General features: G+C 41.2%; 1 protein-coding gene across 8 annotated transcripts in view; it reads right to left on the bottom strand.

The window, feature by feature from the left end:
- Positions 1 to 21,559, bottom strand: part of DENND1A (DENN domain containing 1A) — a 541,250-nt gene that overhangs the window by 283,534 nt on the left and 236,157 nt on the right. The window contains exon 1 of one of the 8 annotated variants that reach the window (XM_067743363.1): positions 9,546 to 9,600. The exons of the other annotated variants lie outside the window; for them this stretch is intronic. The gene's annotated coding sequence lies outside the window, so the exon portion shown is untranslated. Of the gene's footprint in view, positions 1 to 9,545; positions 9,601 to 21,559 lie in introns of those variants that run through there. 8 annotated transcript variants of the gene reach the window in all.

Genomic DNA, 21,559 nt, shown 5'->3' with positions numbered 1-21,559 from the left:
ACCTCGGCTGAGTTAAAAGCCATTATAGAAGGAACAATAAATCCCCTCAGAAGAAAACTCCTGCCCAGATTAGAGGACTGGTAGCAAACAAATTCAACCAAGGATTACAAGTATCTTTTTTTTTTCCCTGAAAGAAAAAAATACCACTAGTTAAATCCAGCAGGAAGGGGTCGAGGGGAAGCAAGAAGATAAAATATTTTCTTGTAAGGAAACCATGGCTTCAAGTAAATGAGAGAAAAGCTGAAGTTATTTTAGGAAGTCCTGATCAAGTGACTTGGGACAGGCTGGCTTCTCTGATAACTTAGGACTGTGGTATATAGGAAGCAGTTTTGGCCACTAGGTTCAACTGACCAACATAGTTTGGGCCCAGAACCTCACACCTCCGCGTCCTGCCGGGCTGTGAGGATGCAGGAGGTTGACATGGTACGGCCACCCAGCCAACAGCAGACTGTGCCCAGGTTCTCACACTCAGCCTCGACCTCACCAAATCGATTCTTTTTGGCTACGCTAAGCAGAGCCCTCAGCCATGGGCGGTTTTGTAGTTACCCTGGAAATCAGCCATCTCTTTCTTCCTTCAGCCTGACTGGACACAACTGTTCCCCACATGTTGTCCCCTGTGCACTGACAGATGAATATCTAGTGATGGCAGTGTTAAGGTCTTGAAACCAAAACCCAGCTGTCTTCTTCAAAGGATCCCTCTTTTCCCCTGTTGGGAGGCCAGGGTTCACAGCTGAACTTTATCCAGTGGCGTTTCCTGTACTGCTTCATTAGTGCGGACACAACAGCTTCACGCTGCCTGCGAGGGTGCAGGTGAGGATATGGAGACCCTCCACTCCATTTTGTACTTGTCTGTCAGCATGGAGTAAACACTACTTCCCAATCCAGAGACAGGAAACAAACACTCCATTACACTGCTCCTCCCGGGACGGCTAAAGGACGGCGCCTGCTCCACTTGCTACCTTAATGCAACTGCTCGAGTTTGCAATGCAAAGCTTCAACATGTGGTGGGCTCAGTCCAAGGCTGGGGCCCAAAATCCCAATCGCAAAGGGTCCCTGCACTCAAGAAGGCCACAGTCCTACGTGGGAAAAAGACATATACAACAAGGAGTAATAGTTTAGGTGGGGGGTTGGAACTCTTCCCCAAGTGTTTTCTTTAGCGTAGGCTTTTGGATCAAATTATTAAACCAAAATGAGCATTATCATGACCCAATCAGCAGAGCCTTGATGGGAAAAAGCCAAAATGGGAAAAGTCTGCTTCCCAGGCACCGGCCTTGATCCAAGCTTCTCTTGCCAAATCATAGGTCAGGTAACTTTGTCCCAGGGTCTGTCCTTACTCCCTGACCTGACAGTCAAATGAAGAGGCTTTTGTTTTGTGTGAGGCAATATAAATTCTTAAACTTGAGAAGAGCTCAGGCAGCACTCAAGTATTGCTACACACATGACCTCACTAGCGTGGGCTATCACAAGCCTTTGTGTGAAGTGCAGGGGCAGGTCCCAGAGATTGCACATAGAGTCAAATGGCTCACAGTCAAAATCACCTGTAAAATTCCCTTAAGATGACTCCAACGTACAGCAGACTTGGTTTGTATAGAAACAAAGCAGATGGCCCAAGTATGGGGGACCTATTGAATGAAAACTGCCTCTGTTCAAATCTGTCAGCTTGGTGAGCTGCTTACCCTCCAGGTGAACTTAGGAACTGAGTCCAACAGAGGATAGATAGATGACTCACTTTTCTAATCTCACTCCACTGAATGGATTTTCAGTATAATCATTCCCACACATGTACGAGTGACCTGGAATAGTGTGTATATGATGGGATTCCACTCCAGTGTCTTAAGTACTAAAATAGAAAACCATTACAAATTTTAAAAAGCTCTCCCACTTCACTTGCTAATAGTTCAGTTCAAAGCCATTAAATGAGCCCAAGCAAGGTAGAGGGGTGTGTGTGTGTGTGTGTGTGTGTGTGTGTGTGTGTGTGTGTGTGTGTGTGTGAGTGTGAGTGAGAGAGAGAGAGAGACAGAGACAGAGAGACAGAGACAGAGAGAGAGAGAGACAGAGAGATGGGGTGCAATGGTGGCAGAAGCGGACCAAGTTGAGAAAGGTGACCACCTGCGAGAAGAGTAGTCGTGAGCAGGACGTCACAGCACAAGCATGGAGAGGACGATATCCCCCAGATGGAACAAACTGGCACAGAGTTTTGGAGCCCAAGTGGGGTGAGGAGGGTTCCCTGGTAAGGGAAAGTCAGGGCTCCAGGAGGATAAGGAGGGTGTCTACACAGGAGGTAGCCTGGCTTGGAGTGTCAGAACTCAAAAGGGGTAAGAAGGGTGTATAAGTAGGGGAAAGGCCTGGCACTGGGTAGCGAAAGCATCTATGTCAGTAGAAACAATTGACTAGAGCAGTATTAGAACCCAAGAGGATTAAAAAAGAGCATCTGGAAGGCAGTCCAGTGTGGGATGCCAGAGCCTAAGTGGACAGGAGGGCTTCCATGAAGGATGGCCAGGCAGAGTTCAAGCAGTTGAGAAGGATGTCTATGGCAGTAGGAGACAGCAGTGACTGCCTTGCCTACAGTCCGAGTTCAAATGGGGTGAGGACGGCAGCCACAGAGGAGGGGGGCTACGAAAGAGGGAGACTGGTTACACACAGGGGAATAGATCAAGACTGATCAAGTAAGTAAATATATAATGAAAACCAAGCTTATTACTATTAGAGAAGAGAGTTACTAATATGAATAGGGAGAAAATAAGAATGAACCCTACCACACTGAACTGGAATTAGATGTAACTATGTGAAATCATGGAAAGAGATAAAAGAAATACAAATGTATGTATGTACATTATTACAGATATTACAGATACACATACAGATACATATATTCTCTAGCTCTAGCCACTGAAGGGCCTGGCATAGACATCCCAATTATAATAAGCACACTTAATGCCCAAATCCTGGCTTCTAAGTACCATTCTCCACTAGAAGGAACCAGGGCTCCTGGAAGAAATGCCTGATTCCAGGGCCAGGGCTGGGAAATACCTTGTGCTAGAAAAAAGGCAGTGCTCAACATATGCTTAGGGCATACCAATGGGACACAAAAGCTAGTATGGATGGGTTCCTACTGACCGTATCTGTGACAATTTGAGCATCAAAACAAATAAGGGTAGAAAGAGATCATTTAATAATAACTAAAATAGGAAATCATGAGTCTATGCTGGAATAAATAAGCAAATTAAAAGTTTGGTAAGGATAGGATGAGGATATTCCTAGTATACCTTTTAATTAAAAAGGGAAAAAGAATGGAGAATCCTAGGAGATATGTCCTCAATCAAGTAGTGGGACAAACTGATATAGTGTACCACCTGGAAGAATGCAATGAAAAGAACGCAGAATACTATTACATTCCTGCCAGAGAGTAGAACTTAATTCCTACGGAAACATCAGATAAACCCAAACTGAAGAAGCTTTTACAAATTAATAGCCTAAGTGTCAAGTTCATAGAAGTCTAGGAAACACTGAGGAGTTATTTCAGAATAAGAAGACTAAAGAGACATGACAACAAAATGCAACATGCGATCCTTAACTATATCCTTTATATACACTCACACTTACACACATACACACAAATGGGAGGTCCAAGTATTACATGGTAGTACTGCATCAAAATTAATACTAATTTTCTGATTTTGATGATTGTAATGTAGCTATGTAAAAAAAGAATCTTTTATAACACATACTAAAGTATTCGAGGGTTACTGGGTATTATTTTGGCAACATCTCCCAAATGGGGCATTTGTATTATACTCACACTTTTCTGTATGTTTGTTATTGTTTCAAAATTAAAAATAAAATGGGGAGGAGAGAATCTAAAGAGTCTCTTCTTCCATAAAAACTACCATAAGTAGGAACTTCCCTGGTGGTTAAACTCTGCACTCCCAGTGCAGGGGGCCTGGGTTCGATCCCTAGTCAGGGAACTAGATCCCACATGCCACAACAAAGATCCCGCATGCTGCAAAAAAAAAAAAAAAAAAACTCGCATGCCGCAAAGAAGATCCCATGTGCCACAACTAAGGCTCAGCGCAGCCAAATAAATAAATAAACAGTAGACCAACTAGAGTATACAGAATAATGACATGAGTTGGGAAAATAAAATAAAAAATTTAAAACCATGGCTATAGGGAGGGGCATGCAATGGAGAGAAGAGCTGGTTGCAACTGTGAGTGGGAGTCAATACGCATCACAGAGAGAAGGTTGGGCTTCAGCTAAGTCTTGAAAGAGGCTGTTCTCTGCCTAAGGGAAGAAGGTTGGAATGGGTGGGGATAAAGAGCATTAGAGGCAGGGAAAACTCATGAGCAAGGGCTTGTAGGCACAAACCACTGGTGCAGTTGGAATAGCCAGAGAGTAGGGTGTGCAGGCTGCAGGAGGACAAAGATGAGGCAGGGGCAGAAGGGCCAGGCTCTGGAGGGGCTCTCATATGCCAAATGCACGGGCCTCCCTTTTATTCTGGAATCGGTGGGGAACCAAAGGGCCAGTTAAAGAGAAGCAACATTCTGAAGATGAGTATTTAGAGCCAGGCAGAAAGTGATTATCTCCCCCTCACCATAGCCCAGTGGGTCATCTCAGCCTTACCAGAACCACTGTCCACTTTGCTACCCTAAAAAGAAAAACTTCGAAATATGATCTAGTTATGGGCTTCCCTGGTGGCGCAGTGGTTGAGAATCCGCCTGCCAATGGAGGGGACAGAGGTTCGGTCCCTGGTCTGGGAAGATCCCACATGCCAAGGAGCAACTAAGCCCATGCGCCACAACTACTGGGCCTGCACTCTAGAGCCCGTGAGCCACAACTACTGAAGCCCTCATGCCACAACTACTGAAGCCAGCGTGCCTAGAGCCTGTGCTCCACAACAAGAGAAGCCACCACAATGAGAAGTCTGCAAGGAAGAGTAGCCCCCGCTTGCCACAACTAGAGAAAGCCCGCGCACAGCAATGAAGACCCAACAAAGCCAAAACAAAACAAAACAAAACAAAAAATATATATATACACACACACACACACACACACACACATATATGATCTAGTTATACACATAATTTGAAAAAGATCAACAAAATGCCCTGGCTGTAGTATGAAAGTGAAATGAAAAAGTACTTTATAACAAAAAGTTTAACATTTAAACACTCAGGCACCATTATATTAGAAGATATAATGAAATAGTACCTCCCTGAGGGCTTGCCACAGATGTGCATCTACTCATGTTTGGAATGATGAGTTTAAAGCTAAGAAGAGTGACATGCAATACAGTCTTTCAACTTTTCTTTGTGATTTCCACTGCCTAAGAAGCCCTTAAAACTTCATTGCAGGTACTCTAAGAGAGGTATCCCTTCTTTTCTTACTTCCTGCCAGCAGATTTTGCCAAGATTCATTGGGTGACAAAGCATCCCTTGGCTAAGGCTACTTGGCATATTACCAACCCCCAACCCCCAAATTTAAACAAGCAGAGCAGCATGGGACATCGGGAGAACACAGACTTGAGTCGAATAACCTTTTATGAATCTCAGTTCTGATACTTAGTAGTTGTGACACCTCAGGGAAGCAATCTCTCAAAGACTCAGTTTCCTCTTCTACAAAAAGATACACACCATCTAACTAATGTAACTGATGTATACAGAGACATCCAACCCCGGGCCTGGAATACTCTTCCTGTCCCTCTCTGCCTAACATTCCTGGTGTCTGCTTCAGAGGTTCCTCCAGGACTCTGTATAGGAATTCATCAGGCCCCGCAGTCACCAGAGCAGACAGGAAATTACAACCTGTTATAAGAGGAAGATACTCACAAATGATATGACCGCTTAAACCAGTAAGTCCCCACTTAGCCCTTGCAGTTTGACTAGCATCTATACCTACTCCTCTGTCAGTGTCTCGTTGGTCAAATGTCTACAATAAAATGCAAATAAAGGACTTCCCTGGTGGCGCAGTGGTTAAGAATCCTCCTGCCAATGCAGGTCGGGACACGGATTCGAGCCCTGGCCCGGGAAAATCCCACATGCCGTGGAGCAACTAAGCCTGTGCGCCCCAACTACTGAGCTGCACTCTACAGCCCATGAGCCACAACTACTGAGCCCGTGTGTCACACCTACTGAAGCCTGTGTGCCTAGAGCCTGTGCTGCACAAGAAAAGCCACGACAATGAGAAGCCCGTGCACCGTAACAAAGACCCAACACAGCCAAAAATATAAATAAATAAATTTATTTTAAAAAATGCAAATAAATGTTCAACCTTTGCAACGATGCAGGATTTCATGAAGCCCTTGTTAGAGATGCTGGACAACCGCTCAGAGCTAAGGAAAAGTGACTGATAAATAAAGACCTGGCAGCATTAGACCAGGTAGCAAGAGACGAAGAGAAAAATCAAGAAAAACAAGGATGGTGGCACATCAAAAGAAAATGAATTCAATATCAAAGGGTTAAGAGAGGTCTTGGGGAAATTGATGACGTCCTCAAAAACTTTTGGAAAAATGACTCCTTTTATGATTATGCTATGAAAGTCAAACATGAAGTGTTATTATATCTGAAAAATCATACCACCACCGACAAAAAACTCACTTGACTCATTATTCTAAGAATTAATGTGTTGTTGGAATAAAAGCTAGATTTTGTCAGAATGAATTGATTTTCAAAGTTTGTTTCATTTTTTCTAGATAAAAATTCTAAATAACCCCCCCATTTTTACTATAAAATTTTGGTCCCACTTAAATAAATGCATTTTAGTCCCAGCATATGAGGTCGTCCTGGGCTTACCCTATATGAAGACTCACCTCAGTTCTTGACTAGTATCAACTCCATGAGAGCAAGGATCGTGACTGTATATTGACTGTTTAATCTCTAGTGTGTGCCTGGCACATGTTAGACATCCACTAAGTCAGAACTTCCCCTGACAGATGTAACTCATCCCTATAGTTTCTACTAAGGCCATTACCACTAGAGCCACAGAGAAACAGTCAACCAACTCTTATTAGGAGGTGGGGCTCCAAATTTAGGAGGCAGCATTTTGGTTAGAAAAATGATCCAGAACCAAAAACAACTCCTATCAATGGACTGTTGGAGTGACAAATAATTTAAAATAGAGTGAGCAAATAAATATTCTAAGCAGATCAAGAAGTACCCACAAACTTAAGATTTCTTGCTCCTTGTCCATCCCTTCAACGCAAGTAAACCCTGCTATCTACTTTTTTTGTTTCTACTTCAAGTACTGTGGGAAGATGTAATATGGGAAAATGTCAAAAACCAAGCTCATTATTGTAGTTTGGCAACTTAATTTTTCAAGCACAGGTGAACCTCTAAAACTGCTCAAGAACCCTCTAATCCGTTAGTGTATCAGGGCCCATGTTCCCAGAGTCTGCCCTAAACTTACTCTTTTTCTCCCATCTCTAATCCATCTCTCCTGCTCTTCAGAAGGTTTTCTTCTCTCCAAACTTACTGAAGAGAATAGCTCTAACATGAGCTTCCCTTTCTCCTACTCCTACACCTCTCATGCCCTCCCCTTTCCCTCCCAACTGGAGATGGAAAGTGGGAAGACCCTAGTCTCCAACCACACTGCCTTCTATAAGACTCATCTTCTCTCTCATTACACTCAGCCAACAAGCATTCCCATCTTTAAGCCCAACAAAAACCATCCTTGTGTGCTAGTCTACAGTTCTCAAACTACAGCCTTAGCACCAAGGTGCACACATTCCTCCCTATGAGAAAAACATACCACAACCTCCTGAGCTAACCACACTAAACTTCAATGAACATACTCTGGAATTTAAAATTGAGGTGACGTTTACAGTCCAAACATCACACATTTCCAGATGATTCACTTTTCAAATGTTGCAGTCAATCATCCATGAAATCACATATTCCTCCATATTTATTAAGCCGCATCCAATATATGGCTGGCACTCTGCAAGGTGCATGGGGAATGAGACCCAGGACCCAGCATTTGGAGAGCTCACTGTCTCATGAAGGAAGCAGACACATTGGCAAATACTGTCGGCAGCACTGGGTCAGTGCTATGACAGAGGTTCATAGAGGGAACAGAGGAGAGGTTCTGGAAAGTCTTCCCACAGGAAATGACACTTCGCTGATCAACTTTACACAGACTGCAAAGTCAGGAGACCCACTGTTCTGTCACTAGCTGTGGCCTGAACTGTGTTTCTTCTCCCCAACGTGTGAAATGGGGATATACTATCTACACTCACATGGCTGTTGTTAGGGGGAAACATATGCACCCACCATTGAGCCTGGAACAGAATAAACAATGGTTTTCCCTGATGAAATTGTACTCTTTTGCCATTAAGATTAAAAGTTGGAGGAACCTAAATAGGAAAAAACGAACAATCCCCCTTGGGAGATCAGAGCAAGTCTCACTCAATCTGAGCATTCTGCTTTGCTCACAGTTGCTGATCTCAAATTGTAAATTTATTATGGCATCTGGTTAAGCTCAAGAATCTCTGACTTGTGTCCATAATTAATATCCCATTGTGATACCTATTACATCTATGCAGGAAAATATGTTATATGCACTGAATGAGCAGAAATATTAATTTGCATTAGGAAAAAAACCAACAAGCTCCCGTAAAACATCTGTGCTTACATAAATCTACCCAAACATACACTTGGATTTGAGTTTGGAAACAAGGCTCTTTTCCCTCTTGATGGGTATTCAATAATTGTTGCTTTTAGACAGAGGATGTGTCGTCTTCTTTTCTATGACAGTATTACTATGATTGAGGGAGATTGCTCAGGAGGAAAGCAAGGAGGCACTTTTCTGTTATCACCAGTGAAGTGTTGGTAACAGAAGATCTGTGGAGTAATGACACCTGCACTGACAATTCAGTGTAATTCTCAGATATTTTCCATTGAGCCCAGAGAGGATGAGCACATAAGCCTTTCATCATTTTCCTAAGAGAGTTTATGATGCAGCCCACCTCCTGTATTCACACACCTGCAAGTTTTTTCCCCATTCAGAGCATCTTATTTTATGGTTTAAATTACTACTGTAATATAATATAATGGGTTAGTGAGGGTCTAACCATGGCCCACCTTACAGAAGCTTTCACAGACTAAAAGAGAAACACATTGTCTCTACTGAAAATGAAAAACACAACAAAAGGAAGAAATGGCTACACAAGAAGTCCTGTCCTACTTTCAGAAGTAAACAACAAAATTAATTATCCCACTGAGACACCATTTGATATTATTCTCATTTCAGAGCTAGGAAGTGGAAGCTAATGGAGAAAAGTGGGAAATTTATCAAGCAATAGGTGCTTTGAACTATTATTCTTTAAAACAACTCTATGAGATGAACTATCATTCCATTTTACAGATGAGAAAACTGAGTCTCAGAGAAGTGAAGTAACTTACCTAGGACAGCACAGTTACTAAAAGCACAGCTCAGACACAAAACTAGTCCAATGTGATTTCTATCCTACTCACTCCATACAACACAGTAACAGTTGTACAACCTGATCAAGTACAATAGTCAATCCTGAGATTAGGATTTAAAATCCTTACCTTGCAGTTCTTACTGTAATGCCCTGATAAAATGAAAGCTTGCCTCCAAAGGTCCCTCAGCTCGATGCGTTCTGAGCAATCCAACTTTGGCTGCCTCCCAACAGTTCAGCATGTTTTCTTACTTTGCCAGCTCCAGGGACACTAGTCATGTGTCAGCTCTTTATTGCTTTAGGAATTAGCGTACATGTTATATTCGGAAACACAAATATAAATAGCTCAATTTAAAATGTTTTAATCAAGCATGGCAAAAGAGATATTTTAAGTTTCCAGTGCTGCGTGTCAAAACCCAATGCCTCTGCTACCTTAGAGGTGTATTTTTAAGAACTTATCTAAAAAAACAATGGCCTGTGTCATAGATTCTTAAACAGACTGTTGCCTTTTTTAAAATTTAAAGCATAAAGCTTTAAATGTATGCTTATGGTGACAATTAAGGAAATGCTAGATTAGACAGGGTATCAGTTTTCCATGAATAGCACTCATTTAAGTTCATTTCCACCCCAGATCTCTGCAGATCTCTGTTACGTCATTCAATCACAAATCTCTCTATAAAAGTGTCTGGCTGTCTCTTAAAACCATTTACGCTCTATGCTTCAATGCCTTTCCTTGGCAACTTTTTCCATATGCTTAACTTCTTTCAGGAAAGCAGTTCTGTCTCAATTCACAGGACAGCACACCAATCAACACAAGCAAGCAGGCAGGTAAAGAAAGGAAAAAGGAGAGACGGGCACATAGAGAGAAGGTAGAATATAAATGTAGCTCGTCCAATAAAAGTAATGTTTTAGAAGGCAAAGAGTTTTAGGCCAAAAGAAAACTAACCAACCACCTACCCCCAAGCAATCAGAGAGCCCTGAACTTGAATTTATAACCCAAACACCCTGTACCATATGCAACTTGAGACACAACTGGTAGCACTACTGGGGATTTATGACTTATGACTTGTTCATATTTAATTTGTAACCAAACACTTCCCCTTCCTCTTTGCTACCTTAGAACTCTTGATTAACTCTTGTTTTCACAGGTCAGAGGTTAAATAAAGGAAGGGAAGCTTTCTGGGGTGAGATTGCCCAGAGCACCACATCCAAGAGTGACCTGTGCAAGGAACATTAAAATAAGTGATAAGACTAGAGATTGTTCAAGACAGCTGATGTTCAAAGACTCCTTTGGGTACAAAGCAGGATCTTGCGACTAGAGAGCTGGCAAGAAAGGTGGACAGGAAACTGCTCTCAAGTTACCTTTCGTGACAGAGCAACTCTCTCACCAAGAGGTTTCTCCCAAAATGTTTTTGGAAATGAGACTGAGGTTTTAAGGGAAGGTAAAACAGGAATTTGTATAAGCCAAACAACCCTTCCCCTCGCTTCATTCTGCCACAGGCATCTGTCTTGCCCAGCAGATTCTCCTACTCCAAAGAAAACCTCCATGGCTAACACAAGGGAAGCAGATTTCTTGTACACACAGAGGCACAGCTACCCTGCTGAACAGGGTATAATCTGTCCAACTGCAAGATCCACCTCGTACCAAGTACCTTTACCACTTATCATGTACCAAACTGATTAAAAAAAAGAATAGTAGAGACCACCACTTATTCTGGAATACCAAATGCCAGGAGCTTTACATGCATTTGTTTATTTACTCCTCATAGTAGTTTATTACGTAGGTACCATTACATCCCCAGATAACATATGAGGAAACTGAAGCACAGAAAAAGTAAGTAACTTGCTCAGACTCACACAGCCACAGAGTAGATCAGGGCTGGATCCAGGTCTATGTGGCTTGCTATACCAGTAGGTACTTTTCTGAAAAAAATCTTCCTCAGGGAACAGTATCACTGAAGTACACACTAGACAGCGCATACACTTTACATGTGATCAGGTGTTTTCAAATTGTCAAAATGGGACAATGCTCATTTGTTTTATAGCTAGCTCTCGTTTGTTCGTTCGTTCGTTCCTTCTTTCCTTCATTCATTCATTGCCTAATATAAGCCAGGCACTGGACAGAGAGTCAAGGCATAGCTTCCACTAAAGTAGGTCCCTGATTTAAATTTGTATGTGAAACCATTATGGCATTAGGAATGATCTGATAGAGGCAACAAAAACAAAACTTGGAAAATGTGGGAAGCAATGGCTGGGCCTCCGTGCAAGGAGTTAAGGCATGCTTTTCTCTGCACCACAATCACAGAACACAGCCAGAGCCTGGAGCAGTTTCCTCAGCTGAGCCCTTCAACAGGATGGAGGAACCCAATCCTGAGCAACCTGAGAAGGTGGGCATCCACTACTGGGTGATCAGATTTGAAACATAAAGTGCCGTTAGTCACTCTCTGTTGTTTCCCTGACAAAAAATCCTGCCCCTCGGCCACTCCTTAGTTTTAAAACAATCTTTGTGCTTATGGCTTATGTTTTATTATAATCCAGGAGGAGTCCGTAATGCTAAAAAAGTCTAAAATTGGTGTTATTAACTCTCTTAAAGTATGGTAGGTTAGAGGAAGGTCAAGTGTTTGGTTAAACAAGTCATAAGTCAGCAGTCCCCAGCAGCACCACCAGTTGTGTGTCTCCCTCAAAAGAAACCCTAAAAACTAACTTTTAGAAAAAGGAAGCTTGGCCAGCAAAGCTGGCAGAAACAGGTTTCTCTGACATAAATTCTTAAACTCATATAATATGAAAGACAGCAGGAAAATTATCTTTCAGTAACCATTAAAAGCAGAATATGGGGACTTCCCTGGTGGCACAGTGGTTAAGAATCCGCCTGCCAATGCAGGGGACACGGGTTCGAGCCCTGGTCCGGGAAGATCCCACATGCCACAGAGCAACTAAGCCCGTGAGCCACAACTACTGAGCCTGTGCTCTAGAGCCCATGCTCTGCAACAAGAGAAGCCACTGCAATGAGAAGCCTGTGCACCACAACAAAGAGTAGCCCCCGCTCACCACAACTAGAGAAAGCCCACGCACAGCAACGAAGACCCAACGCAGCCAAAGATTAATTAATTTTTTTAAAAAAGCAGAAAATGAAGGTTAAAAAAAACGTATGCAGGAATTATTTTTACTTTATTTCCACCAGCATTAAATGCTGTAACAATTTTTTGGTACTATATTGTAAATGGAAGTTCTTTACCATGTGTATAATAGCGAAACATATGTACTCACATCTAAGTATGTACTAAGAGAATGGCTAAATAAATTATGATAAATCCAGGCAACAGAAAATTAGGGTTTAGAATATTTTTAGTAATACTATAGGAAAATGCCCATGAAATAATATAAAGTTGACTCAACTGTGCAGGTTCATTTATACATGAATTTTTTCCAGTAAATACAGTACCTGTATTTTCATTTTACAGATCTTTAACTAACTGAAGGGAAAAGTTTGCATTCAATTACTGATCACAGTATGTGGAATCAAAAGAACTAGGGTTTGAACCCTGCTTCTATCCAAACTGTTTCAGCTTCCTGCCCTTGGGTGAGTCTGTTATCATTTCCTCTGTTTTTGAGGCAGTATGTGGATCTTCAACTTGCGATGGGGGTTGCACCCCTAACCCCATGTTGTTCAAGGGTCAAATGTAGATTGAAAAGAAGCAATGTTCGCAATTATGTATCACACGCAATCATACACTCATAGAAAGATTAGAAGATGAAAAATTAATAGTGGTTATCTCTAGGTTGTGGGATTACAGATAATCTTTGTTTCCTTCTACATTCTTCTCTACATTTTCTAAGGCTTATGTATTGAGCATGCAATGCCTTAAAAATTAGAAAAAGGTTGTGTTGCATTTTAAGTACTTTATCTTATTCATGGTTGCAAATACTTGGAACCAAGCTAAATGTACAATAATAGTTCACAAATTTGGACTATCAAAATAATGGAATATTTTTTAAAACTTTCAGGTGTAAAATTTATTTTTTTTAAAGTTTGATATTATTAGAAAAAATCACAAGCTTATAATTATAAGCATAAAATTTTATTTTTTATTTGTTTTTTATTGAAGTATAGTTAATATACAATATAAGTTCCAGGTGTACAATATAGTGATTCACAGCTTTTTAAGGTTATGCTCCATTTATAGTTGTTATAAAGTACTGGCTATATTCCCTGTGTTGTACAATATATCCTTGTAGTTTTGTATATAATAGTTTGTACCTCTTAATCCTCTATCCCTATACTGCCCCTCCCCCCTTGGAATATCATATATTCATTAAAATCAGACTACAGAAAAGTATTTCAACATAGAAAAATATTTACTATATATTTAGATATAAAAGCAGGCTCTATAATATATATAGATGATTTTTCATTTTGTGTGTTTTCCTTTATTTTCCAAACTTTCTACAATAAATATGCATTATTTTTATGCACTTTTAAGTTTAAAAAAAAGCAACATGCATGATCCTCCCTGCCTACCAACTTCCAAGTCATCTTGTTTGGTGGTAGGGAGGTGGATTGGATAGGGAGAGCAGAATCGAAAGCCTATCCTCTTGTTTCCTTAAGTGTGCTTAATAACTGTGATGACTCAGTTCCCAAAGAGGTTCTCTAGCTGAAATGGACGTTTGCACTCTTTAACAAACTGATCACACCAGTCTCATGCTCTTTCCACTGCACCACGCTTAACATGGATCTCAGCTCCAGGGAGGGGTGGTTGGTTAATAAGGGTTTCAGTGACCTTCCTCACTGTGGGAGCAGTCAGCCTCCATAAACCCTGGTGGATCTCAGAAAGGAGACACACTCACTTGTGCAAGGCCACCCTAAGTTGAGAGGGGGAAGAAAAAAGGCTCAGAGTCTTTTTTATCCCTGTTAGATTTTGAGGCCAAATCCTCAAGGCTGGATGGTTCATATAAACATTTAGCAGGCATCAATACACACCAGCCTGTGCTAGACAGCCAGGATAAATACATGAGCGAAACACAGCACTGTCTGTCCTCAAGGAACCTAGGTCTCTCAGGGTAAGACAAACATGGAAACGGTTAATCTCAATGCAATGTGAGGCTGCTGCGATACAACGAGGCATTGACAGCTGTGGGAATACTGAGGAAAAGTGTCTCAACCAGACCGGGGTATTAGCTAAATGAGGAAGAGTAGTTAGATGAAAGAAAAGTGCACTTCCATCTGGAGGGGACAAAATATTCCAGAGGCATAGAGACAATGGACTACAAATGGCTTGGGGTGGTTGGTTTCCACTTAAAGGTAAGGGCAAGATGTTTCTCTGTGTGATTTTGGGGCGGGGGGGAGGTTCTGTTGGGGGTGCAGATGGAATTCTTGGCAGAAGAAGCTGAGACTAGAGAAATCCAAAAAGACCGGCTTGTGAGGAGTTTTATGTGCAAGACTAGGGAGTTTAGCTCTTTTCCTAAAAGCAAAGAAGAGTTTTAAGCAGAGGAGGGATCTGATCAGCTTTGTCTTTTTAGAAGCACACTTTAATGGCAGAGTGGGAGGTGAACTGAAAGGGGAAGTCTGGAAGCAGATAAACTCAAAGGTTCTAAGACCCAGGTAGCTGGCAAAGTCCTCTAGGAAGAAGGTTCTAATAGTGAAGGCTTATGCCAATGCTCTTTTAATCACTTAAAGAGACTACTGAATGCAATTAAAAAGAGCGTTTGGCTCCAAGAGAAGAACTAAAAAATGAGTTCCTATTAGGCAAAGGCTGGCCTGAAGAGTGAGACTCTTGCAGAAGCAGCATCCACTGTGTGATATGGTAGGAGAGGAGGATAGCCCGGAGCAACAGGTGTGCTTCCCCAACCTATCAGAGGGCTCCCCCGGAGCTGTGACTTCATCTCTCCAAGCCCACTTTCCTCTGCCAAAGGGCAATACTTCCTATTTACCTAACAAGGTCATTGGTATGGAACGAATTAGGCAACTTAATACAAATTTAATAATAACTTTCTAATACAAATAATACAGAGTGCCCATCAGAGTTCACAGACCATACCAGGCACTCACAAACAGACGGCTTCTGTTATGATTGTTAGGTAGGAGATGTCTACCTGCTCTCTCAGGAGAACGAGTGGTTCTAAGCCATATTTTGGATTATTTTAAATGCCTTTAAAATGCTGAGCACCACAAGCATATGTATATTCCTTACAATTACTTTTCACACTGTATTTGTCATAAAAGAGGGAACTAGGGTCAATAGAAATTTTATTAATATTTATCCACTTGAAATACTACTCAGCCATGAAAAAGAATGAAATTTTGCCACTTGCAGCAACGTGGACGGACATGGAAGTCATTATGCTAAGTGAAATAAGTCAGACAGAGAAAGACAAATACTGTATGATATCACTTCCCTGTGGAATCTAAAAAAATACAACAAACTAGTGAATATAACAAAAAAGAAGTAGACTCACAGATATAGAGAACAAACCAGTGGTCACCACTGGGGAGAGGGAAGGGAGGGCAATAACGGGAGAGGGGATTAAGAGGTGCAAATTACTAGGTATAAAGTAAGCTACAAGGACATACTGTACAACATGGGGAATATAACTATAAATGGAGTATAACCTTTAAAATTGTGAATCACTATATTGTATACCTATAAATTATATAGTATTATACAGCAACTATACTTCAATAAAAATACACTATCCCTCCCCCCCAAAAAAGGAAAAAAATATTTATCCACTTGATACAAGATGATTTCATTTCAAAGACAGAATGAAAACAAAGGAAAAAAGATAGGGATCATAAATGTGTCACCAGTATTTTTCCAATCATTCCTCAATGAATGACTCTTCTCAAGATAACACTGTAAATAGTTCCTTAGGCTTTCCTGACTGAAGGAATATTACGTATTGTTCTTGACTAATTAAATAAGACTTAAGCCTAGAAGATTTAGTATGCTATAATGATATAAAAGACAGCAACAGTAATAAGACTCTAAGAGCTGTCGTTAAACATATGGATGTTAATATTTTTACCTTTCACAAATGTTTGAACTTAACTTCTATTCTAAAATAGAGCAACTTCAGTTAATTTAAAGATCAGTTCTCCACATTGAACCATTCACAGGATGAAAATATCTAGTCCCTCAGCTATGGCAGGCAGTGACCCAGCAGTTAAAGGGCATTATCTCTACTCCCCATCTCTACTCCTTACCTGAGCTACATGACATGGGGAATCTTCAGCTATAACTAATAGATGAAGAAATGGAGGCTCAAAGATGTACAGCGACTTGCTCAAGATCATCAAGCTAGTAAAGCAGCGGTCAGGATTTGAAGTAGGGTCTTCTGGTTCCAAAGCTCATGGTCCTTTTTCTTTTTCATAAACCAACTTCAAATTATAATTTACATACAATAAAGCCCACCCATTCTATGTGTACATTTAGAGGAGTTCTTCCCCCCCCCCCCCCCGTACGCGGGCCTCTCCCTGTTGCGGCCTCTCCCGTCGTGGAGCACAGGCTCCATACGCGCAGGCTCAGCGGCCATGGCTCACGGGCCCACCCGCCCCACGACACGCGGGATCCTCCCGGGCCGGGGCACGAACCCGCGTCCCCTGCATCAGCAGGCGGACTCTCAACCACTGCGCCACCAGGGAAGCCCTAGAGTTGTTTTGATAACCATATACGTCTGTTTAACCACCACCACAATCAGTATATACAACATTTCCAGGACCCCAAAATGCTCCCTTGTACCCCCATCAATCCCCTCACCCGCTGCAGGGTGTCTACCACACTATACTGAGATCACCTCTTTACCACCTGTTTTCCCCACCATTACCATTTTAAAATTTACTTCCTTTTAACATCAATTAAAATTCACTCTGTTGGTTGTATAGTTCTATGAATTTTGACAAACGCACACAGTTGTGTAACTGCCACAGACAATCAAGACACAGAACACCTCTATCCCACACCACCCAATTTGCTTATGCTGCCCTTTTGTAGTCAACACTTCCCCACTCCCAGCACCTGATCTGTTTCCTATTCCTATAATTGTGCCTTTTTCAGAATGCCATATAAATGAAGTAATACAGTATGTAGCCACTATCATGATCTATCATGGCTTCTGTCATGACTTTTAAGTCACACTGTATATTTTAGCCTTTTCCCCACTGCTGACCCATGAAAGACAAATTTTTATAGTGACATATTCCCATGGACATTCCGATATATCACAACACCAAGGCACTAGCTATTGCTCTGCCCCAAGTGAGGAAATGTTACAGGAATACCTTCAGTCCACCTAATGCATTGAAACAGTATGTTATTTACCAACTTCATTAGCTATGTTATTTAATACTAATAAATTAAGTAAGACACATCTCACATGTGAATGAAAGAAACTAATCTGTCTACACTGGGGTTGTAGTACATCCTACCTCTGTAGCACCATGCTTTCTCCTATAGCTATGAAACCATGCCCAGCCTGGAGGTCTGACCATAATACTATGGGTAGTGCCAAGGGTTTGCTCCATGACCAGAAAAAGCAGAACCCAAGCTCTCTGCCACTTGCCCAACCAGATGAGGCAAAGGCGGTGTGAGAGCAGCCAGTTGCTCTAAACTGTTCAACCTTCTCATTTTGTAGCAGAAGGAAGGGAAGTCCAGAGAGTGGAAGGGATTTACCCAGAGCCACCCATTTGCAGAATCAAAAGGGTATCTCAACAAACCCAGAATGTTGTCCTCACTGAATGGATTAGCAATCCCTCAGTATTACTCTCTTGTTTCTTTTTCTGCTATACTTTCTACCAACTAGGGTGCAAAAGAACATGGCTTCTCTTGTGTGAGAGAATCTAGTGTAGTTGCGGTCTTCAATATCTGGAATTGTCCTGAAACATCAAAATTTCAATCGGATTCCGCAGAGAAGTCCCACAGTCTCTTACTAACCAGGATTTGAAATAATGTCTGTTTAGCTCCAAACCTGATGATCTTTCTGTCTACTGTATATTTTGATATCTGTTCTGACACACATCTGGTTTTAGTATTCTATGGCTCATATGGACATCAAAAATGTATTGACTGTGAGGCCCTTTGCTGGGTCCTGGGGCTAACAGGTGAATCAGATGTAGTTTCTAGTTTTAAGGAGCTCAGTGTCTAGAGGGGAAATAGGACACATAAATCAACAAGGGTAATTACTGAGATAAGTGCTATGAGAGAAGTGTGCATAGGCACCGATTATCTGTCACACGAGCTTGCGTGCGTGCGTGTACACACACACACACACACACACACACACACAGAGCAGATGACCAGCCCCATCATATGTGACAGAATTTCTTTAAATCCTAACAGGGCTTAATAATTCTAAAATCAAATAGAAATGGTCACATTAGAAGAAACTTTATTTTACAGAGAACAGTTGAACAAAGGCTACTGGAGCTCAGGATCCAATAGTGATCGCCCAACAGGGCCACTTGATTTTTATGAACAATTTTCTTCTTCCTTTTCCTGTTAATACAGAAAAACTGGCACCTTTGTCTGGGTCCAGAATGTAAAATCAGGAAATAAAATGGCAAGTCTTACAACTGTGAACTTCAATCAGTTCATTACAAACCAAAGGGACATATTTGAATGCATGTTGCTACATTCATTTACCTATTCTGCCAAGCCATTCAATTACACGATTTCAGATTTTGTATAAAAAATACAGCCGTGTTTCTTTCAAAAGCTGGTATTTAGAGAAAAGTGATTAGAACAGCATGCTATGATACGTTAATACAGTGGTTTCATTTAATGGACAATGGCAGTTTCTGAAAGGCTCCCTGTACTTTAAATTATTACACTTAGAATTCATGACTACAACGTGTCTCAACTTTTTTCTTACTGCTGTACAATACACTCCATTGCCACTGTGAATGCAAAAAACCCCACATTATCAGAAGAGTTTTATTAGCATTTATAATCTTAACGAAAGTCATTTTTAAGGGTGGGGGGTGGGTATAGTGGGTTGTGAACACTGAGGAGGATAAGGCGTCATAATTGAGAAAGAGTTGAAAAAAGGGAGAAGAAAAGCTAGAGCAGGAGAAAAATCTTAAACCAAAATTTAACTTCTCCTTGGAGAGAGAGGGCACAAAAGAGACGGAGTTTATTCTAACCAGAAGCAGCTGTTGCTGTTCGAATTAGGAAGCAATCCTAATGAATCAGCAGTTCTTATAATAAATATACTCCCCTTTGAAATGTGAGGATTCGCTATGAGAATTTCTTTTGATATATTTTTTACACGAACTCATTAGACGGAGAAGAGGCAAGGATCGAGTATGTTCCTTTCTAAATTATGACGGAGATCTTATCCATATCATATCCTCCCAAGGTTAGTTAGGTGGGGCACAGGAAAATAAAAAACACAAATTTAAAACAGTTTCTACTGACCAGCACCCTGTTGTGACTCACTCCAAACAAACCTTGTAAGATGCTATGTTAACAGCACGCCTTACAAAATACCTGCTACTACACTAACGTAACAAGTGCCAGTTAAAGTTTAAAATGAAATCAGAGCTATACAAACAATGAAAGAGGCATGTCTTTTGCATTCATTAAAAGGAATCCCCAAATTCCATCATAGTGAAGAGCTGCTTGCAGAGTATATCCTGTTCCCCAGATATCCCTCTTGGCATTTTAAGAAGAGAAAAGGAAAAAAATTATGCGTATTTATAAATATGTACACATACATATTTATTTCACCTCCACCTAGGTTCCATATTACTTTTTTTTTCTTGCATTTAAAAACAGCCATTTTAACAGAGGTTTCTCCAAGCAAAACTCACTGTGTTCCTATCAATACAGACAGAAAATTTAAAGGGACATCTTCCCATTAGCAGAGGTGAGAGAAACTGGATGGACATTATTCTGCCCACCAGTTTTCTCCAACTTTTAATCTATCAGTCTTCCTCCTCTTCTTCGACGGTGGGTTTCCAGGATTCTTGGAGCCTCAGTACTCAGTATAAAAACCAAGAGCCACAGGAGTTGTAGAGTGACACAAGGAATAACGGAGAGACTATTAAAGCTGCTTCGTCTTTCTCCCCTAACACCAATGGTACTTAAGCCTTAAACTTGGAAATGAAAATGAAAGGACATTCTAAACATAAACACCATCTTTAGGCTGCTTAAAAACAACCCTTTCACAAACTTAGGCATGACTTCCTATCTCAGGTCACTTGTGCTCTCAACAACAGGTTAACAGAACGCAACGGATAGGTAGACCTGCAGAAAACAGAAATTAAGGACCAAGATGATTTAACTCTATCATTACCAAGTCCTACAGAAGAGGTGGAACTCAGTAACTCCTTAGAGGAAAGAAGACTTGAATCACATGAGTGGGAGTGGTAGATTACCCTGCTTCTTCTACAGAATCAAAGCCCTAATAAGGATGAATCCAGGGAACAAACCGAGGAGTTTTGAGAAAAGATCCCTTTGCTAAAAGATCACTGTGCATGCACGCTACGTTCTAAGTAATTAGAACAGGGGGGCTCAGAAAGGCTCAGATCACTTGATAAATGTTAAATATTTGAACCCAAGTCCCTCCAAAGCCACAAGACCTTGTTGCCTCCCTAGTGACTTCTAAATCACAGAGAAGAGTCTGTCCACTGGGCTACACTACCTCTTTAGAACATTTCACTTGGGCATAAACTTAGTGGCCTTCTCTGGGGTGGAGAAAACAAGGTAGAGAGAGAGGCGTTAAGTGACTTGACCAACATTACGTAATTCCATTTTAAAGTGGGACTAAATGTCCTAGGGGGCAGACTACTAAAAATTATTCCCCCTTTGTTTTCCAAAACGAGTAACCACCAGATAGTTAGTTCCAAATATTTCGTTAGATCCGTTCCCCTGCAGATTTATATTCCTACAGAAATGCCTGGCCTGGCCTGGTGCTTATTTGGCCTCGGCCTTCATCAACCAAAAGGACAGCTCTGCAGTTTGTACACTGTTTCGCCCTGCGTGCTATGTTGGAAACCACACTGGCTTTGAAAATATTTCATTAGATGAGGATGGATAAACTATATGAAGGATTGGCAGGGGAAAAGAAGTTCAGATGTCTGAAATGCAGACAATGATTTTTACACAATGATATCTACCTCAGAGCTACTTATGACAGCAAAAAAATGTA

The sequence above is a fragment of the Pseudorca crassidens genome, chromosome 7 (genome assembly GCF_039906515.1).
Source record: "Pseudorca crassidens isolate mPseCra1 chromosome 7, mPseCra1.hap1, whole genome shotgun sequence".
NCBI classification, from domain to species: Eukaryota; Metazoa; Chordata; class Mammalia; order Artiodactyla; family Delphinidae; genus Pseudorca; species Pseudorca crassidens.
The sequence above is the reverse complement of the archived record's forward strand: the minus strand, read 5'-3'. Positions and strand labels throughout refer to the sequence as shown.